This window comes from Sus scrofa, chromosome 1 (assembly GCF_054392235.1).
Source record: "Sus scrofa isolate SSC_HxYL_T2T_F1_AM1 chromosome 1, Sscrofa_HxYL_maternal_Yorkshire_Landrace_v2.0, whole genome shotgun sequence".
NCBI classification, from domain to species: Eukaryota; Metazoa; Chordata; class Mammalia; order Artiodactyla; family Suidae; genus Sus; species Sus scrofa.
Window position 1 is genome coordinate 2648592 of NC_139383.1, and position 18342 is coordinate 2666933.

At 48.9% G+C, this 18342-nt stretch overlaps 1 protein-coding gene and 1 long non-coding RNA gene across 2 annotated transcripts in view; both read left to right on the forward strand.

Moving 5' to 3' along the window:
- The first annotated feature begins 624 nt into the window (after positions 1-624).
- LOC102157949 (uncharacterized) overlaps positions 625-18342 on the forward strand; it is an 81415-nt gene continuing 63697 nt past the window's right edge. The window contains exon 1 of the mRNA XM_085021953.1: positions 625-716. The gene's annotated coding sequence lies outside the window, so the exon portion shown is untranslated. The remainder of the gene's footprint in view (positions 717-18342) is intronic.
- Positions 6645-10747, forward strand: LOC146405876 (uncharacterized). The gene is made up of 2 exons (XR_014839438.1): positions 6645-6829; positions 7956-10747. It is a non-coding gene; the product is annotated as an uncharacterized LOC146405876 (long non-coding RNA).

The following is an 18342-nucleotide window of genomic DNA, read 5'->3' on the forward strand; positions in this document are numbered from 1 at the left end:
TCATATTCCTCCCCGCTGTTTTCAGTTCAGTGCTTAGTTTCACAGTGTGTCCATTTGTCCTCTGCTCAAGTCACGTGCACAAGCACGGGTCGTCAGGTTTAATCCCTGGGCACCTGTACCCACCACGTCCCCCATCCCTTCGCAGGGTCATCTTCCTTTTTTCTGACTCTGTTTTGGAAAATACTTCCTTAGCTTTGGGAAGAGGCTCTGATCTCGTTCATCTTGGGTTTGCTCTGAAAAGCCGGTGAGGCAGCCCAGGGGCAGGCTGTTTTCTGCCCTCCGTCCTGCCCCGTCCATGATGCTCTGCGGCCTCTGGAAGGGGGTGCCGTCGGCCCAGGGTTCCTGGTTTTATGTTGCCATGTGACTTTCTTCCTTTCCTTCTTAAGGATGACAGGTGTTGAACAAATATTTATTGAGTTCCTTCTAGTGCCAGACACACTGAGGAACAAGCACTGTGCCAATTAGACGCTTGGCGACAAACAGTAGAAACAAATTCTGAATAACCTAAGCAAAAAAAAAAAAAAAGAAAAGAAAAAGCGGTGTTAAGCAGCTCGTAGAGGAGACTAGAGGTGGGAAAGGGGGTGGGGACGGAGGCAGAGCATGTGTGGGCAAAGTCACGAAGGGGGAGAGTGACCGAGGGCCACCACGGCCACCACAGCTCCTCCAGCCTGCTGGTGCCCCACTGCGTCCGGCTGCCACTCATTCTGCGCCACCAGGTCAGGAATCCTAGTTCAAGCAAAACCTCCTGACTGGGCAAGGGCAGGGCTCGGCCCCCTGAAAGCTGCCAGGACCTGGGATTTGGGTAGAAGCGGGCCAGAGCTTCAGCAGAGCAGGGTGAGTGTGGACGGACCAACAGGGCGGGTGGGGTGGGGGGTCCTGTTGACTGTGCGTTTCTCCCTCCACCCCCCCCCCCCCAGTGCTCTGGGACATCAGGAGGCTGTCTCCTGCGAAGGGGACACCGCCTCCTCTTTCAGGCGGAGGCGCCAGGTGCTGGGTGGGTGGCCCGCCCCGTGCCCTGGGGGATGCTGAGCAGCACCCGGGCCTCTCCTCACCCTCAGTTATCCACGCGGTCCTGCCTGCGGTCCCCACCCCAGCCCCCTCTGGGTTAGCGCGTAGGTTCCAAGCCCATGGCCGAGCTCCAGCAGCAGAAACGCTGCGATGTGAGGTCAGACCCCGTGTGGTTAACAACTTTCCCAGCTGATTTTACACACCTCAGGGTGTGGGCGCCGGGAAGAGGCGGGGCGATTCGTGAGTGGGGGCGGAAGGGCGATTCGAAAGGTCGCCTTGGGAGGCCGAGGGCCTGGGAAGGGCCGGGTGGGAGGGGGTGGGGGCTGGGACAAAGGCCCGCGGTGGACGTGGAGCAGAAGGAGCAGAAACCTCTCGGTGGGGTGGATGTCACAAGGCGAACGCCCTGATCGCAGCCCTGGGGGAGGTGGGCCCCGCACCCCAGTTTGCGGACCCACAGCGGGGACGACGCAGCACGAGATGGGAACGCGGGAGAATGAGCTCAGATTTGAATACGCGGGGCTTCGGGGCTGAGAGGGACCCCGTGCGTGTGAGTGGGGAGTCAGGGTGTGGGGCCTTCGGCATCCGGGTGGTCGCGGTGTTAGGACCCAGAGGGCAGGGCTGAGCCCCCGCAGCCCAACCCTTGTGGGCAAGTGGGAAGACGGGTGACAGTGGTGAGAGGGGCCTGCAGAGGCAAAGGAGGGTTTTTGTTGGTTTTCGTAGCTTTTTGTGGTATCATTGGCATATAATATACAACAGTGTGTAAACCCATATAATTTGATACGTTTTAAATACGTTTTTACTGGAGTATAGTTGTCTTACAGAGTTGTGTTTGTTTCAGGTGTGTAGCAAAATGAATCAGTTATATGGATATACATAAATCCATTCCTTTTCGATTCTTTTCCATATAGGTTATTATGGAATATTGAGATTTCCCGGTGCTGTACGGCAGGTCCTTGTAGGTATCTATTCTATGCATAGCAGTGTGTATATGTTAATTCCAAACTCCTATTTTATCCTTTCCTCCGTTTGCCCTTTGTTAACCATAAATTTGATCTCAAGATCTGCGAGGGGAGTTCCTGTTGTGGCCCAGCGGTCATGAACCCGACTAGTATCCATGAGGTTGCGGGTTCGATCCCTGGCCTCGCTCAGTGGGTTAAGGATCTGGTGTTGCCGTGAGCTGTGGTGCGGGTTGCAGACTCAGATCGAATCCCAAGTTGCTGTGGCTGTGGTGTAGGCTGGCAGCTGCAGCTCCAATTCGACCCCTAGCCTGGGAACTGCCACGTGCCACAGGTGCAGCCCTAAAAAGCAAAAAGCAAAAAAAAAAAAAAAAAAAAAAAAAATCTGTGTCTGTTTTTATTTTATTAATAAGTTCATTTGTCTTATTTTAAAATTAGACGTCATACATATAAGTGATGTGGTTAATATATTTGTTTTTCTCTGTCTGACTTCACTTAGTATGAGAATCTCTAGGTCCATCGATGTTGCTGCAAAAGACATTATTTCATTCCTTTTTTACGACTGAGTAATATTCCATTCTATATATGTACCACATCTGTTTTATCCATTCCAACCTTGGTGCATTTTGACATATGTATGCACCTGTGAGACCACTGCCATGTTCCAAACAGTAAATGTATCATCGCCTCCTCCACGCCAAACCCCCTGTGTCCTTTTGGAAATCCCCCACCTTGTCCTTCTGCACTGCCCTCCCCTCATCACCCCAAAGCAATCACTGATTAGCTTTTGGTCACAATAGATTAGTCTGCACTTTCTAGATTTCTACCCAAGAGGAATCTTCCAGGATGCACTCTTTTTTATCTGTTGTTGTTGTTTTTTCCTCGCAGAGAATCAGTCTAGTGGCAGGATGGTGGGTGTAGCAATAACTTACCCCTTGTCACTACTCCATAGAATTCCATTCTGCAGTGGGGACCACCAAGCTCTGCTGCCCACATGCCGCTTTGTGGACACTGGGTTGTCTCCAGTTGCTATCTGTGTTGTGTAAGCTTGCTCTAAACACGCAGGCACATTCCCCTTCTCTGGGGCAAATCCCTGGGGTGAGAGGGGGATTTAAGTGCTAAATGGAGGTTCAGCTTATTAAGGGATGAAGCTGGTTTCTGAAGTGGCTGCACCTTTCACATCCTCGACAGCCACAGGCAGAGTCCACACGCCCCGGCCAGAACTTGGTGTGGCCACTCTTTGACGTCTACCTGTTCTCTCGGGTCCGGGCTGGGCTCATTCCCTGCTTTGATTTGAGTCCCATCTTTATCTGCCATCTCCATCTTCCTGGGCGGAGTATCTATTCAGATCTTTGCCCATTAAAAAAATGGATTGTTCCCTGATTATTATCCCCAGTCTAATGTTGAAGGGTTCCTGAAACCACTGAAAAGGGATCAAACATTTGACGAAAAGAAATTATAATGGATTTAGAAAACACTAGGCTTACACGGACGCAGTTGTTGGATGTGGTTTTCTTAAACAATTTCCTTTGCATTTGGTAACTTTGTCCTTAAGAACGTGTCTTCTTTCAACAAGTGAAAGATGGAGATGCAGCTGCTACCTAGGGAAGATGAAGCAGGATCCGAATAAAAATCCTGAATCTGCTTCTGAGTGACCACGTTACCACGCCAGGACCCTCAGGGCCGCTTTTGTGGCCTCTCTCCTGGGAGAGGGGAGAACACAAGCAGGGCCCTCTCTTTTCATCTTGTTTGTCACCAGCAAGGAGGGGGAGCCCTGGCCCTGAGTCTGCCGTCCAATCCTGAGCCTGGGGCTGCGGCCGTCACCAGGGGAACGGGGCTGCCTTTCTGTTCCTTCCACCCCAGCCGCTCCGAGTCCTCTGAACACATCGCTCATGTAGTAGGAAAAACACAAGAGTGGAGCTTTGCCTGCTGATGAAAACAAACCACTTGGCCCTGGGCAGGTCTGCTGCCCCGGCTCCAGGTCTGGGGGCTTCCCATGGACCCCCTGGTCCCCAAGTCTGTGGGGTTAGGGACTGGGGATGCACGAAGACCCCATACAGCTGGATCTCTCAGGCCCAGCAGGGGAACCACAGGACCCTACCAAGGGGGAGGTGGTGGGAGCAGGTTGCCATGGCAACACATCCAAAGGCCTGATCTGTCCCACTGGCCTGACTGATGGATAGAGCATCCTCTTTCTGTTGGAGGGTCGGGCCTCTTCCAGCCCCTCTCACATCCTCGCTGTGACCTGCAGGAGGAAATGTGCTTTACTTAGGGATTGTAGGTCTGTGTCTGAAACAAAGCAATGCAATGATGAGAGTTCCCATTGTGGCTCAGTGGGTTAAGAACCCGACATAGCGTCCGTGAGGATGCCAGCTCCGTCCCTGGCGTCGCTCAGTTGGTTAGAGATCTGGCACTGCCGCAAGCTGCAGAGTGGGTTGGTTGCAGATTTGGCTCTGATCGGGTGTTGCCACAGCTGTGGTACAGGCTGTCAGCTGCAGCTTTGATTTGACCCCTAACCGGGTACTTCCGTATGCTGCAGGTGCGGCCATAAAAAGAAAAAAAAAAAATGTAATGACACCACCACCCTTTCTCTTACTATGTGAAAAGCAGTCTCTTCTGCTCTGTTACCTGTATAGTATATAAGACATAAGACATTATTTTCTCTTCTATGACATAAAAAATTACTGGCTGGACTCACTAAATTGAATATGTGCCACTAGTGGTTGCAGACTTGAGGTTTGGGAACCTGCCCAAATTAATGTGTCCGTACTGGGAGGGGTGGGCTCTGACTCTTCTGGTCCCTTCTGCCTTCTCCCCTCCTCAGCTTCCAGGCTGAGCCAGAGGAAGGCACACAGCCCTACAGCCCCCGTCCATGCCTGCTGGTCCCCCGGGCTTCCAGGAGCTCCCCCAAAATGCGATCAGAGGCTCGCTGGCTTTCGTGCCTCTTTTACACAGAGGGCAACTGAGGCACAGACTCACAGAGTTCCCTCCCGTGGTCCTGGCTGAAGGGGCAGGGCCTGGGCGGGGCTCCCGCTCCTGGCAACCAGACCGGACTCTGCCCGTGTCCACTGCTCCCCATCTTAGGGGGAGACAACTGGATTCTCAACAGCTCACACTGAAATTAGGCAGCCTTGACTTGAGGGGCGGCAGCTAGGATGCAGGGGCCCTGGAATATCATTCCTTCCTTCTCTTCTCTTTTCTTTCCTTCTCTTCTCTTTCCCTCCTTCCCTTCCCTTTGACTGTGCCCATGGTTTTCAGAAGTTTCTGGGTCAGGGATTGAACCTGCACCTCAGCTGTAACCGAAGCCAGAGCAGTGACAATGCCAGATCCTTAAACGGCGAGGCCACCAGGGAAGTCTCTCGTTTTCTTTTCTTTAAAATGCTTGTCTTTTTTTTTTTTCCCCCCCCAGGAATAGGAGTTCATAGTCTTAGGATTCCAACATCTCCCAAAGCCATTCGCCTCAGCGTTTAGAACATTTTCTGAGTCGGTTTCCTTCAGTTTGGAAAGTTTATGGACGTTGTCGAGACTTTTTTCTCCAGAAATGCATTTTGATCTCTATTATTTTTAACATTGAGTTCATTCCACTGAAATTTTTCTTTTTATTTTCTTTTTCAATTTTTCAGAAAGTTTTCGTGGCCACACCTTCTGCATGTGGAAATTCCTGGGCCAGGGATTGAAGCTGCGTTGCAGCTGCGGCGACGCTGGATCCTTTAACTCACTGCGCTGGGCCAAGGATTGAACCCGAGCCTCAGCGGCCACCTGAGCTGGTGTAGTCAGGTTCTTAACCCACTGCACCACAGCAGAAACATGGCTTTTTGCTTTTTGGAACTGAGTTGTAGGTAATTGACAACGTGGTAAATCACGAGGGACCCACAAGCCACTAGTATAATCACTTATTTAAAAAACAAAAACAAAACAAAATGTGAGTTTCTGTTGTGGCTCAGTGGAAATGAATCCAACTAGTAACCATGAGGACGCAGGTCTGATCCCTGGCCTCGCTCACTGGGTTAAGGATCTGGCGTTGCCGTGAGCTATGCTGTAGATCGCAGGTGCAGCTTGGATCTGGCGTTGCTCCCCTAGCCTGGGAACTTCCATATACTGTGGGTGTGGGTGTGGCCCTAAAAAGCAAAAACAAAACAAAACAGGACAAAACAAAATCTCTGCAAAGAAACACAAAATTATGAGAATTCTCACCGTAGTGTAATATTTATTTCAAATCGCAAAAACCTGGTTCTGCGCTTTTCTCTGTTTTTCTCCCCCTTCCTTCTCCCCGTCCCTCCTTTCTTTCTTCACTTCTTCTCGTGCCCCTCCATTCAGCCTTGACACTGAGTGTGACTGTCTCCTGTGAAACGTCAGCTTCTCTTTAGGGGCTTATACTACAGTCCCATTAAATGCCCGAGCCCTGCAGTCTCAGCCGCCCGAGAGCTCGGGCTGCCCCAGCACAGGCAGGAATTCCCATGAAATACCAGAAAATGGACAGCATCCCTTCCAAAGCCTCCCTCTGAAATGCGGCGTGAGACGTCCCCGAGATTAGCATGGGAACACTGAGTTGGGGTGTGACAGACACAGGGGAAAATAATGCCGTCTTTCTTCGGGGCACGAGCCTGCCCGAGGGGTGTGCCGGAACAGCTGCCCTCCGCACTGACCTCACTTCTGGGGTGGCGTGGGGGAGAGGACCCACTCCAGGGCCCTCCCCCAGCCTCGCCCCCCTGCCACCAGGCTGCGCTGACCACCAGCAGGAAGGCGACACGGCACCTGCCTCAACGGAGCTAAGGAGAAATCCCAGGAGGAGGCTTTGAGTATAGCATCCGGAGACCTGCGGTGGGAGGCCAGCCCGTGACAACTTTTCAGGAGCAAAGGCGAAGGTACCTGGCAGGTCTCCAGGATGCCACCCCGGGTTTTGCGGTGCCTTTGACAAGTCACCTGCTAAGGGCTTCGTGCTGTTGCCAGGCTCCGGATTCCAGGAAGGGGGAAAAAAAAGCCAAGGAGTAGAACAAAGGTTTGGTGGTGGCTGAGTTCCCGGGCTGGGCCCGGGCTGAGCCCCAGCGACGGCTCCGGAGGGCGGAGCGGGTCGGGACTGGGAGCCACAGAAGGACAGCTCCCTCCGCAGCGGCCACAGCGGCTGCATCCTCCGTCCTGTCTCCACAGCCTTCCTCGTCTGTAAAAAGCTTTCTCCTTGCTCTGAGCCGGTTCCGTGTCCCAAGGGAGCCTGGAAGGGGGGCCGTTTGTGGCGCCCTCTTCGGCCGCAAGGACCGAAGGAAGGCCTCCCACCCGCGCTCCCCGCGGCCTTTGCGCCCCCCCCGCCCCGCCCCCCCGCACTCCATCCTCCTGCTGAGAGTTTGCACTTGGCAGCCCTCTCCCGGCGACACAGGGACCACGTTGTGTTAAGTGTACGGAAAAAAGCAATACCAAACAAGTCTTAGAATGAAAATCATCCTGATGCAAAATTTGATACATTTTACAAAATTTGCAATATAGCTGGTTTGCAATCTTGTGTTAGTTTCTGGTGTACAGCAAAAATGATTCGGTTTTATATATAATATGTACATATATACATATAAACATGAAACATATGCTGTTTCATATTCTTTTTCCTTATGGTTTATCACAGGGTTTTGACTGTCGGTCCCTGTGCTATAAGTAGGCCCTTGTTGTCTATCCATTGCATATATAATAGTTTGCAGATACATCTTTTTTTTTTTAATTTTCCTTTTTACACTGCACCTGCTGCATATGGAAGTTCCTGGGCTAGGGGTCAAATGGGAGCTGCAGCTGCCAGCCTACACCGCAGCCACAGCAACACCAGATCCGAGCCACATCTGTGACCTATGCTGCAGCTTGTGGCAGCGCCTGATCTTTAACCCTCTGAACAAGGCCAGAGGTGGACCCCGCATCCTCACGGACACTATGTCAGGTTCTTAACCAGCTGAGCCACAATGGGACCTCCTGCAGATACATTTTTTTTTTTTTTTTTTTGAATATGTGGTGTAGGATGTCTCCAATCTTCAAAGATCATCCAAAAAAGCTAAGGGACAGAGTCTCAGCCACAGACAGTTCACCCCGCCGAAGACGAAGGAAGACAGTACAACAGGGCCTTCAGAGCAAGTAGTGACTAAATGCATCTGTCCACGAGTTGAATTGGTCGTCTTTAATATTTACTTAATATCCTTGGGTCATACGTGACAACACAGCCATTATTAGTGGAAGAAAGTATCACTGTGCCTCTAGACTAAAAGCCGATAGTTCTGGCAAAATCAAAACTTCCTTTGAGAGTATAAATTTGCAATTTCTAACAAACCTTTTTGAAAAAGTCTTTTTTTTTTTTTTACATGAATGCATGTGAAAAAAATAAAACAGCTCTTGGTCATCCACGATCACAACCAAGAACATTAACTGAAATCAACTAATATTATGAAAAATCCAATCCAGACATGTATTTGGAATTCTTTCCCTGCCTGAGTCGAGATTTGCCCCAAGTAGCAGAGGAAGCGGCCGCTCCTTGTTCCATGGCGCCCTCTAGAGGAGAAAAGGGGAAGCGACGCGAGGCGGTCCGGTCTTCAGGTGGGAGCAGCTGTGCTCTTGGGAAAAGCAGCTGTGCCCCCACATGTGGCCTCAGCAACGTCTGGTTTGAATGATTTCAAGCTGTACAGACGCTCCAGGGTCCTCTCAATTTAAAGTTGAGAAACGTGCTTCCATAGAAGAGAGCTGTGTCCCACCCTGGCTCTTTGAGGCGAGGACCCGAGAGAAGAGGGACGCGAGCCCCTCCCGTTGTGACCACCTGTCAACAGGACATCGGTGCGCTGCAGGCAGGTCCCGGGATTTGGTGGAGCGAGTCTGAGGTCATCCCGGAGCTTTCTGTGCTCTTTGTGAGGGAAGGGCAGGGTCTGCAGCCCACAAGTGTGGGCGTTTCGAGAACATTCCAGGTGCCTGTTGTACAGAGAGAGCCAGCGAATGTCCACAGCTGGGGCTGGGTGAGCTTACCGAGCATGACTAGAAGTCAAAGGTTGGAACCTTGCTGGAACCGGTGCTAACTGTGCCCTGTTTTGCAAGCTGAAGCTGTGGTCCCAATGCTTCTCCACTAGACGCCTTAGCTCATTTTCTGCGCCGTGTGTGGCTTCGGCCTTGTTGCTTCACGGCTCTGTGCTAAGGTTTGCGCGGCTGTAAATGAGGCAACTACTCGCCCTACATTTTGGGTTTCGTGAGGGCGTAATGGGTTAATTTGTATAAAACACTTGGAGCTGTGCCTCTGAGACGCTCAGCCCCACTGGCCACCCCCAGAAAGCTAAGGTCGATGAGGCGGTGGCGAGGTTGGAGCCGGCATAGCAAGGGTTGTGGGGCACACTAGCCTTGTGGTCGGAGCAAGTGACACGCAGGGAAATTCGCTAACCACATGCACCTCTGTCCTCACCCTGGCGGCTGAATGGGAGCTCAGCCAAAGCGGCCCCCTCCCCCGCCATTTCCTTATCTCTAGGCAGCTAGATTAAGCAAAATAAATAACTTTCCCCCTTACGTTGCTCATAAGTTAAAGGATACTAATGGAAGACTGGCAAATTTCTAAAAAAGTTAAAAACCCAAGGTACTAGTACTGAAAAAAAGCACAAACCCTGCCACCCCAAAGCACCACCTCCCACACCCCTAAACTTATGAAACTTATGAATGCCCACAAACAGGAACATAAACACCCAGACACACGTATGTGAGCCTACAAGAGCACACACCCAGAAACACACACAAAGGAACACAGACATGCAGACACACATAGGAACACAGACACACGGGCTCACACAGACACACATATGTAAGCATAACAAACACATGAACACACACACAGACGTACACACAGAAACACACACCTGGCCATCTGTATGTTTTCTTTGGAGGAATGTCTTTAGATCTTCTGTCCATTTTTTCTTTTTTTCCATTTAGGGCCACACCTGTGGCATATGGAAGTTTCTGGCCTAGGGGTTGAATCAGAGCTGTAGCTGCAGGCCTATACCACAGCTGCAGCAATGAGGGTTCTGAGCTGCTTCTGTGACCTACACTGCAGCTTGCTGCAATGCCAGATCCTTAACCCACTGAGCAAGGCCAGGGATCGAACCTACACCCTCATGGATACTAGTCAGCTTCTTAACCCACTGAGCCACAATGGGAACTCCCAGATCTGTCCATCTGTCCATATATATATATTATATATATATGTAATATTAAGCTGTTCATATATTTTGGAAATTAATCCCTTGACGGTGGCATCATTTGAAAATCTCTCCCATTTTGTAGACTGTCTTTTTGTTTTGTTTATGGTTTCTTTTGCTGTCCAAAAGCTTTTAAGTCTAATAAGGTCTCATTTATTTATGTTTTTATTACTCCAGAGACAGATCCAAAACATATGACTGCAATTTATGTCTGAGAGTGCTCTGCCTCTGTTTTCCTCTAAGAGTTTTATAGTATCCAGTCTTACATTTAGGTCTTAATCCATTTTGAGTTTATTTTTGGTTTTTTGGGCATGCCTGTGGCATGCAGAAACTCCTGGGACAGGTATTGAATCGACACTGTAGCCGTAACCAGAGCCACTGCGGTGACAATGCTGGATCCTTAACCTGCTGTACCAGGTTACCAGCAGGAACTCCTGGGATATTGTAATTTCATTCTTTTATGTGTAGCTCTCCAGTTTTCCCAGCATCCATCACTTCCTGAAGAGACTATTTTTTTGCTCCATTGTATATTCTTGCCTCTTTTGTTGTAGAGTAACTGGCAGTAAATGTGTGCGTTTATTTCTGGGCTTTATATCCTTTTCCATTGAGCTATGTGTCTGTTTTGGTGCCATTACCATACTCTTTTGATAGCTGTAGCTTTGTAGTATATATAATCTGACATCAGGGAGCCTGATTCCTCAGCTCCATCCTTCTTTCTCAAGATTGTTTTGGCTATTCAGGGTCTTTTGTACTATCCATACAAATTTTAAACTTTTGTGTTCTGGTTCTATGAAAAATGCCCTTGGTGATTTTAGTGCACTGAATCTGTAGATTGCCTTGGGCAAGTACAGTCGTGTTGCAGTATTGATTCTTCCAATGAGGAACAGAGTATATCTTTCCATCTGTTTGTGTCGTCTTTAGTTTCTAAGTTGAACCAACTAAGTTTTATTCCAGGTATGCAAGACTGCTTGGTATTCAAAAATCAATCTATTTAATCCTTGCTGTGTCAACAGGCTAAAGATCACACGATTGTATCAATCAAGGCAAAAAAGACAATTGAAAATATTTAATACCCACTCATGATGAAACTTTCAGAAAAATAGGAGTCGAGGGGAACTTCCTTGTTCAGGATCTATAAAAACCCCTGCATATTTAACTTTACGCTTGATGCTGAAAAGCTGATTTCTTTCCCTCTAAGATGGGACCAAGGCAAGAATATCCACTTTTAGCACACTTATTCAACATACAGCCAGATCAAGAAACCAAGAAAAGGATATAAAAGGTACACATATTGGAAAAGAAGAAATTAAAATGTCTCTGCAATTTACAATCTTTTCAAAAGATAAAATGCTTTTAACAAAACAATTACAGTGTCTTCATGTTGAAAACTATACAAAGCGGATGCCAGAACTCAAAGAAGATCTAAATAAGTGGGAGACATACCGTGTTCATGGTGTGAAAGACAACATATCAAAGATGCCAATTCTTGGGATTCCCCCTGTGGCTCAGTGGATTAGGGATCCACCTAGCATCCATGAGGATATGGGTTCAATCCCTGGCCTTGCTCAGGGGTTAAGGACCCCGTGTTGCTGCAAGCTCCAGCATGGGTTGCTGATGTAGCTTGGATCCAGTGTTGCTGTGGCTGTGGCAAAGGCTGGCAGCTGCAACTGTGATTAGACCCCTAGCCTGGAAACTTCCATTTACTGGAGATGAGCCCATTAAAAAAAAGGAAAAGAAAAAAAATGTCCCAAGACAGACCCACACAATATGCCAACTGACTTTAACAAAAGTGCAAAAGCAAGTCAATGAAGAAAACACAGAAATGGTGCTAGAGTAATATGATAGCCATAGGCAAAACAAAAACAAAAACAAAAAACCTGTCTCACATTTACACAAAATTAAACTCAACTAGCACATGGATTTAAATGTAAACTGTAAGGAGTTCCCTGGTGGCTCAGCAGGTTAAGGATCTGGCATTGTCACTGCTGTGGCATGGGTTTGATCCCTGGCCTGGGCACTTCCAGATGCTGTGGGCATGGCCAACATAAATAATGAAGGTATAGAATACTCTAATCCCAGTACTTCCCCTGTGCTGGGGGGCCTTGCTTTAATCATTAATTCCCAATTCTGTAACAGGATATTTCTTTTTTTGTAACTTTTATTTTATTTTAAAAATATTTATTTATTTAGGCCATGCTGAGGTTCCCAGGCCAGGGACTGAACCTTCACCAAGGCAGTGACCCCATAAGGTGTTAACCCACAAAGCCACCAGGGAAGTCCATGACAGGCTATTTCTTTTGGCTTGACCTTGAGTTCCTCAAGGACAAACACAGACTGAGAAATGGTCTGTGGGTGGGACCCAAAGGTGCTCCATGTGAAGAAGAAGGAGCAACAGAGACTGATGAAAACACTTGACCTTGAGTTTCAACAGGACCTTGCAAATCCAAAGAGCAAGGTACTCTGTCATCTACTGTGCTTTCAGGCTGCTGTCACGTGCTCTGGGAAGTGACTTTCAGGCTTTTCCTTCCTAGCAGCACCTGGTGACACCTCAGCTGATGGTGTTATAACATGCGAGCCCTTCGGGTTGGGTTTTAGTGGGACCCTTTCTTTCCCAGATGAGAACGTGCCTTGGAGAGGGTAGACAGCTGGCCACAGGCACAGAGTCAGGCTTTGCTCCAGGTCTGTCATCATTATCAGCTTGTCTTTTTAGAGCCAGACCCGTGGCATATGGAAGTTCCCAGACCAGGAATCCAATCGGAGCTGCAGCTACCGGTCTACACCACAGCCACAGCAATGCGCATTCTGAGCTGTATCTGTGACCTACAACACAGCTCGAGGCAACGCCGGATCCTTAACCCACTGAGCAAGGCCAGGGATCAAACCCTTGTCCTCATGGATCCTCGTCGGGGTGTGTTCCTGCTGAGCCACAGTGGGAGCTCCCAGGCCTGTTATTATTCCTCACAGCCTCTGGCGAGACGCTGCCCCTGCTTCCTGCTGCCCACCCCCTCGACGTCCCAGGCCCAGGGGCCAGAGCGCCTACAAGCAGAGCCGTCCGGGACTGGCTCCTTCCCATGTCTCGCTCTGCATCCCTTCTCCCTGCGAGTTTTCTTCTCAAGGTCCCCAGACCGTCTCCAACACGTTCAAGCTCTAATATTTATTCCTTCCCGAGGCCACGTCCCTTCTCCGCGGGTGACCCGCCGGCCACAGGAAGGCTGGACCCGCCGGGTCCCCGTTTAGGACCTTTGCCCAGGCAGCCGCCCCCTCCCTCCCCTCTTCACGTCCGTCTTTGCTCCCCGGCACATATCATCGTGTCATCGCGGGACCTGCCACCCACGCCACCTGCGCCTGCTGTGTCTTCCCAGCTGCTCCTTCCACACTCCCAGGTTTCATTGCTTTTCCCATCTGACCAGAGCTCCGGGCACCTTCTCACAGGCCACATCTCCGTCTCTGCTGGTCCCCCAACGTGAGCTCCATGGGGACAAGGCTGTTTTCTGTTTTGTTCACCAGCGTTTCCCCAAAGCCCAGCACAGTGCCTGCTGCAGAGGAGACTTCAAGAAATATTTTTGGGAGTTCCCGTTGTGGTGCAGCGGAAATAAATCCGACTAGGAACCATGAGGTTGCTTGCAGGTTCGATCCCTGGCCTCGCTCAGTGGGTTAAGGATCCAGCGTTGCTATAAGCTGTGGCGTAGGTTGCGGATGCAGCTTGGATCTGGCGCATTGCTGTGGCTGTGGTGTAGGCTGGTGGCTACAGCTCTGATTAGACCCCTAGCCTGGGAGCCCCCATGTGCCAAGGGTGCGGCCCTAAAGAATAAAAAAAATTAAAAAAGAAATATTTTTGATCAGATGCATAAATAAAATACAACTACCCTTTCTCTGAAGCATGTGTATAGCTTACAACTGGGTGCGATCTGTGGTTAAATGGCTTGTCTGTCTACCAGGAGCGAGTCTGTACGAAGGAGACAACCACAGGACGGAGAGCCAGGCTTTCCTGGGCTTCCTCGCCCCCCCACCCCCCCACCCCCTCCCCCGCTTTACCCAGCAGAGGTGGCTGGGCTTCCTAGGGGCACCACGGCACAATTCTGTCACCCCGTGAGTGGTGAAAACTCCAGGTTGCGCCCCTCTTTTAGGAGCAATGTGAGCTCTGGGGCTCAGAGTGTGGTCCTTGGACCTGCAGCACGGGCGTTAGGGGGAAATGCCTCGGCGATGCAGGGTCTCAGGCCCGCCGCGCCCTGCTGGACGGGAGCCTGGCCGGCGCAGCAGCGGGTGAGGGTGGGAGGGTTGCTGCAAACTGACGGCAGACGGTCCCGGTGACCCTGGTGGGCCCGGAGCTAAGAACCCCTGCTCTGGGCCGCAGAGTGACTCAGCACCTGGGGGCTTTGAAGGGGACGCTCACACCTTTCCAGAAAGCTCCTTGATGTGGAGGAAATTCCGCCAAGCACTTTACTCTCTGCCCCACTGAAGCAAGCCCTGCCTCCGTTCCCAGGCCCGGCTCGCCCCCCGCCCCCAGCATCCCCCACCCCATGGCACCGTGTGATGGGATTTAAAAAATACGCCAAAACCCTTTCTGTTGACAATACGTCGTGTCAAATGCCACTGTGGTCGCAGGAGGCTTATTTGCATTCTATTAATATGTGCATAAAATGTTGTCTGGTCTGAGCTCAAATACACAGACGGGGGCAAATCAAAGAGAAAGCCTTCCCACCTTTTGCGGGCTTCCTCCTGAACAGTTATTTGCTCTAAAACAACTTCCTCAGGGAATTTCCTTTCTAAAAGAGACTCCTCTCCATTTTAAAGGAAAATTACCCCTTATTCCTCCCTCTGTAGCCCATTTCTGACAGGGAGGCCTAATGAGAGCGGGAGATTGCAACGGGCATTTTCCCTGCCCTCCTTTTTAAAGCTGGAGGCGAGGCCCTTTAGAAAATACTCGGAGGAAATTTGCTAACTACAAAGGGCTTGCCTTTTGCCTGGAGTTTATACTAACACCCAACTAATGCTTATATCTGGGGGTGGGGCAAACAGTTGCCGAAATGCAGTCGACTTTGAACCGTGTTCCTGGGAGGGCGTCTACGAAAAAGATTTCCAACCAAATGCTGAAGGACGTTAAAGAAGAGGTTTCCTGCCCCCAAGAGCACCCAGCCGTGGAAGCAGATTAAAAATGGCACGGAGAGGAAAAAGAGGGAAACACATCAATGCCTAATGCGAAGCTTTACGAAGTCTGATAAGGTTCAGGAGATGTTGCTGGCAAGTTTTTGATGCTTCCAAGAAGTTGAAATAGGCGCTCGAGGGGACAGAAGCGTGCTGTCCCTGAGACGGATTTCCTGAAGATCTTAGAGGTTTTCAGGGATTTAGTTATCTCATTTTCTCATGATCAAGGATGTGAAACTCTTTGACGTCTGTACAGATGCAGCGTTAAACAGCGCAGCAGTCATTTGGTCCAGCGCTTTGTGGAGAAGCTGAGGGCAAGGGGGTGCCGAGGGCGGCTGAATGGGGCCTCCCGAAGCCCCCCCCCCCCAAGCTCAGTATCTGAACCAGATGCTTCAGAAATTACTCCTTTTTCGGTAAGATGCGTAACAGGTTTTAACCACTGAAGGCATCGTTTTCCACTGACTGGAAGGGAACGGGTTGGGACTGCAGTTTATGGTGTCTGCAGTTTACCAGGACCTGGGAGAAGTGACGAGACGCTGCCTGCTTTGTCTCGTTAAGGCTCAGCCCTGGAAAAATTGCTGCACTTACTGTCAGACTGACTCTGGACTCTAAAGTCAAATAGACTCTCTGGAGAGCAGAGTTGATGGTTGCATCCCAAGTTCTAGGCTCCAGGGCCCCTCGCCCATTTCAGCCTCCACTGCCTGCTTCGTAAGTAGGACGTGGAGGTTGGGGGAGGGGACAGGCCTGGAGCTGCTGGACCAGAGGACACCTGGGCTCCTGTCATCCTTACGGGATATCCATGGAATTCCTCGGGTGCCAAAGCTAAGAGCTTCAGTCTGTGAGGAGCAAAGTCTTTGCTTTAAAACACATTTTTACAATTGACTTTTGAGGGATTGGGCAGATTTTATATAGTTCAAGAAACATAATTAGGTGAGTTTCCAACTTAAAAAAATGACTTTGCTTCACTCCTGGGCACCTACCCAGAGAAAACCAGGACTCGCAAAGACACATGAACTCTGATGTTCATTGCAGCACTATTTACAATAGCCAAGACATGGAAACAACCTAAATGTCCATCGACAGAGGAGTGGATCCAGAAGATGTGGTCCATACACACACTGGAATATTACTCAGCCATTAAAAAGAATGAAATACCAGCATTTTTTGCAACATGGATGGACCTAGAAACTATCATGCTAAGTGAAGTCAGCCATAAAATGAGACACCAACATCAAATGCTTTCACTGACATGTGGAATCTGAAAAAAGGACAGACTGAATTTCCTTGCAGAACAGATGCTGACTCACAGACATTGAAAAACTTATGTGCTTGGGCTGTGGGATGGAAATCCTGTGAAATCAGATTGTTATGATCATCATACAACTACAGATGTGATAAATTCATTTGAGTAATAAAAAATTAAAAAATAAAATAGGAGTTCCCATCGTGGCGCAGTGGTTAACGAATCCGACTGGGAACCATGAGGTTGTGGGTTTGGTCCCTGCCCTTGCTCAGTGTGTTAACGATCCTGCGTTGCCTTGACCTGTGGTGTAGGTTGCAGATGCGGCTCGGATCCTGCGTTGCTGTGGCTGTGGTGTAGGCCGGTGGCTACAGCTCCGATTGGACCCCTAGCCTGGGAACCTCATATGCCGAGGGAGCGGCCCAAGAAATGGCAAAAAGACAAAAAATAAAATAAAATAAAATAAAATAAAACAAAACAAAAAACAAAAAAAAACCAAAAAACAAACAAAACAAAATAAATAAAATAGAACATCTCTCAGGTGCCTGGAAAGACATAAAATAAAATAAAATTTAATTGGAAAAAAAAAAGACTTTGCTTGTGTATTTAAGATACGATTTTGGAGTTCCCATCATGGGGCAGAGAAAAGGAATCTGACTAGGAACCATGAGGTTGTGGGTCCGATCCCTGGCCTGGCTCAGTGGGTTAAGGATCCGGCATTGCTGTGAGCTGTGGTGTAGGTTGCAGATGTGGCTTGGATCCCCAGCTGCTGTGGCTGTGGTGTAGGCTGGAAGCTGCAGCTCCGATTCCACCCCTAGCCTGGGGACTTCCATATGCTCTGGGCGCAGCCTTAAAAAGACACTTAAACAAAACAAAACAAAAAACAAAACCAAAACCAAAAACCAGTATGAAGTAGAACGACCATGTGATCCAGCGCTTCTACTGCAGGGTATTCATCTGAAGGAAACAAAAACACAAACTTGGAAAGCTATCTGCACGCCCACGTTCACTGCAGTGCTATTTACAGAAGTCAAGATCAGAACAACCTAAGTGTTCCCTGATGGATGAAAGGACAAAGAAGCTGTGGTCCATATACGCAATGGAATATTATTTAGCTATAAAAAGAATAAAGTTTTGCCACTTACAGCAACATGGATGGACCTCAAGGGCATTATACTAAGTGAAATAAGTTAGACATAGAAAGATAAATACTGTATGATCTCTCATATGTGGAATCTAAAAATAACCCCCCCCCCCAGCCAAGCCCATAGATACAGAGAACAGATTGCTGGAGTGGGAGTTGGAGGGGGGGAGAAATAGGTGAACTGATTTTTTAAAAAGAACATGTATTAAAGATTTAATTCAACTAATTAGTTAATAAAAGGGTAAAACGTCAAGACTGATTCAACTGAGAATTTCGGGTATGAAGATTTATATAGTGGCTTGTAAACAGCAAGGTTTCATTGAGAAAGATAAATGGACAGAAACAAAGGCATTAAAAAAAAAAAAACAAAAAACCCAAACAGAAAACAGTAGAACGCCTTAATGAGGAAATACCACACTGCACTGCAATTCTTACTGGGATTATTTAGTTAAAGTGATTTGTGATCTCCCTAAACTTCATCAGTGTTTATATCTTTGTGAGTGTCTATAGATATATTTATGATTAAATATATTCTCTTCTTCCTACAAAGAGAACTTATCATCTAAAGAAACCATAAAGAAATAATTCTCAAGTCTTAGATGATGCCTAGTGAACCCTTGTTTGCCCAAGAATCTAATGCAGACGGAGGTTCCCAGT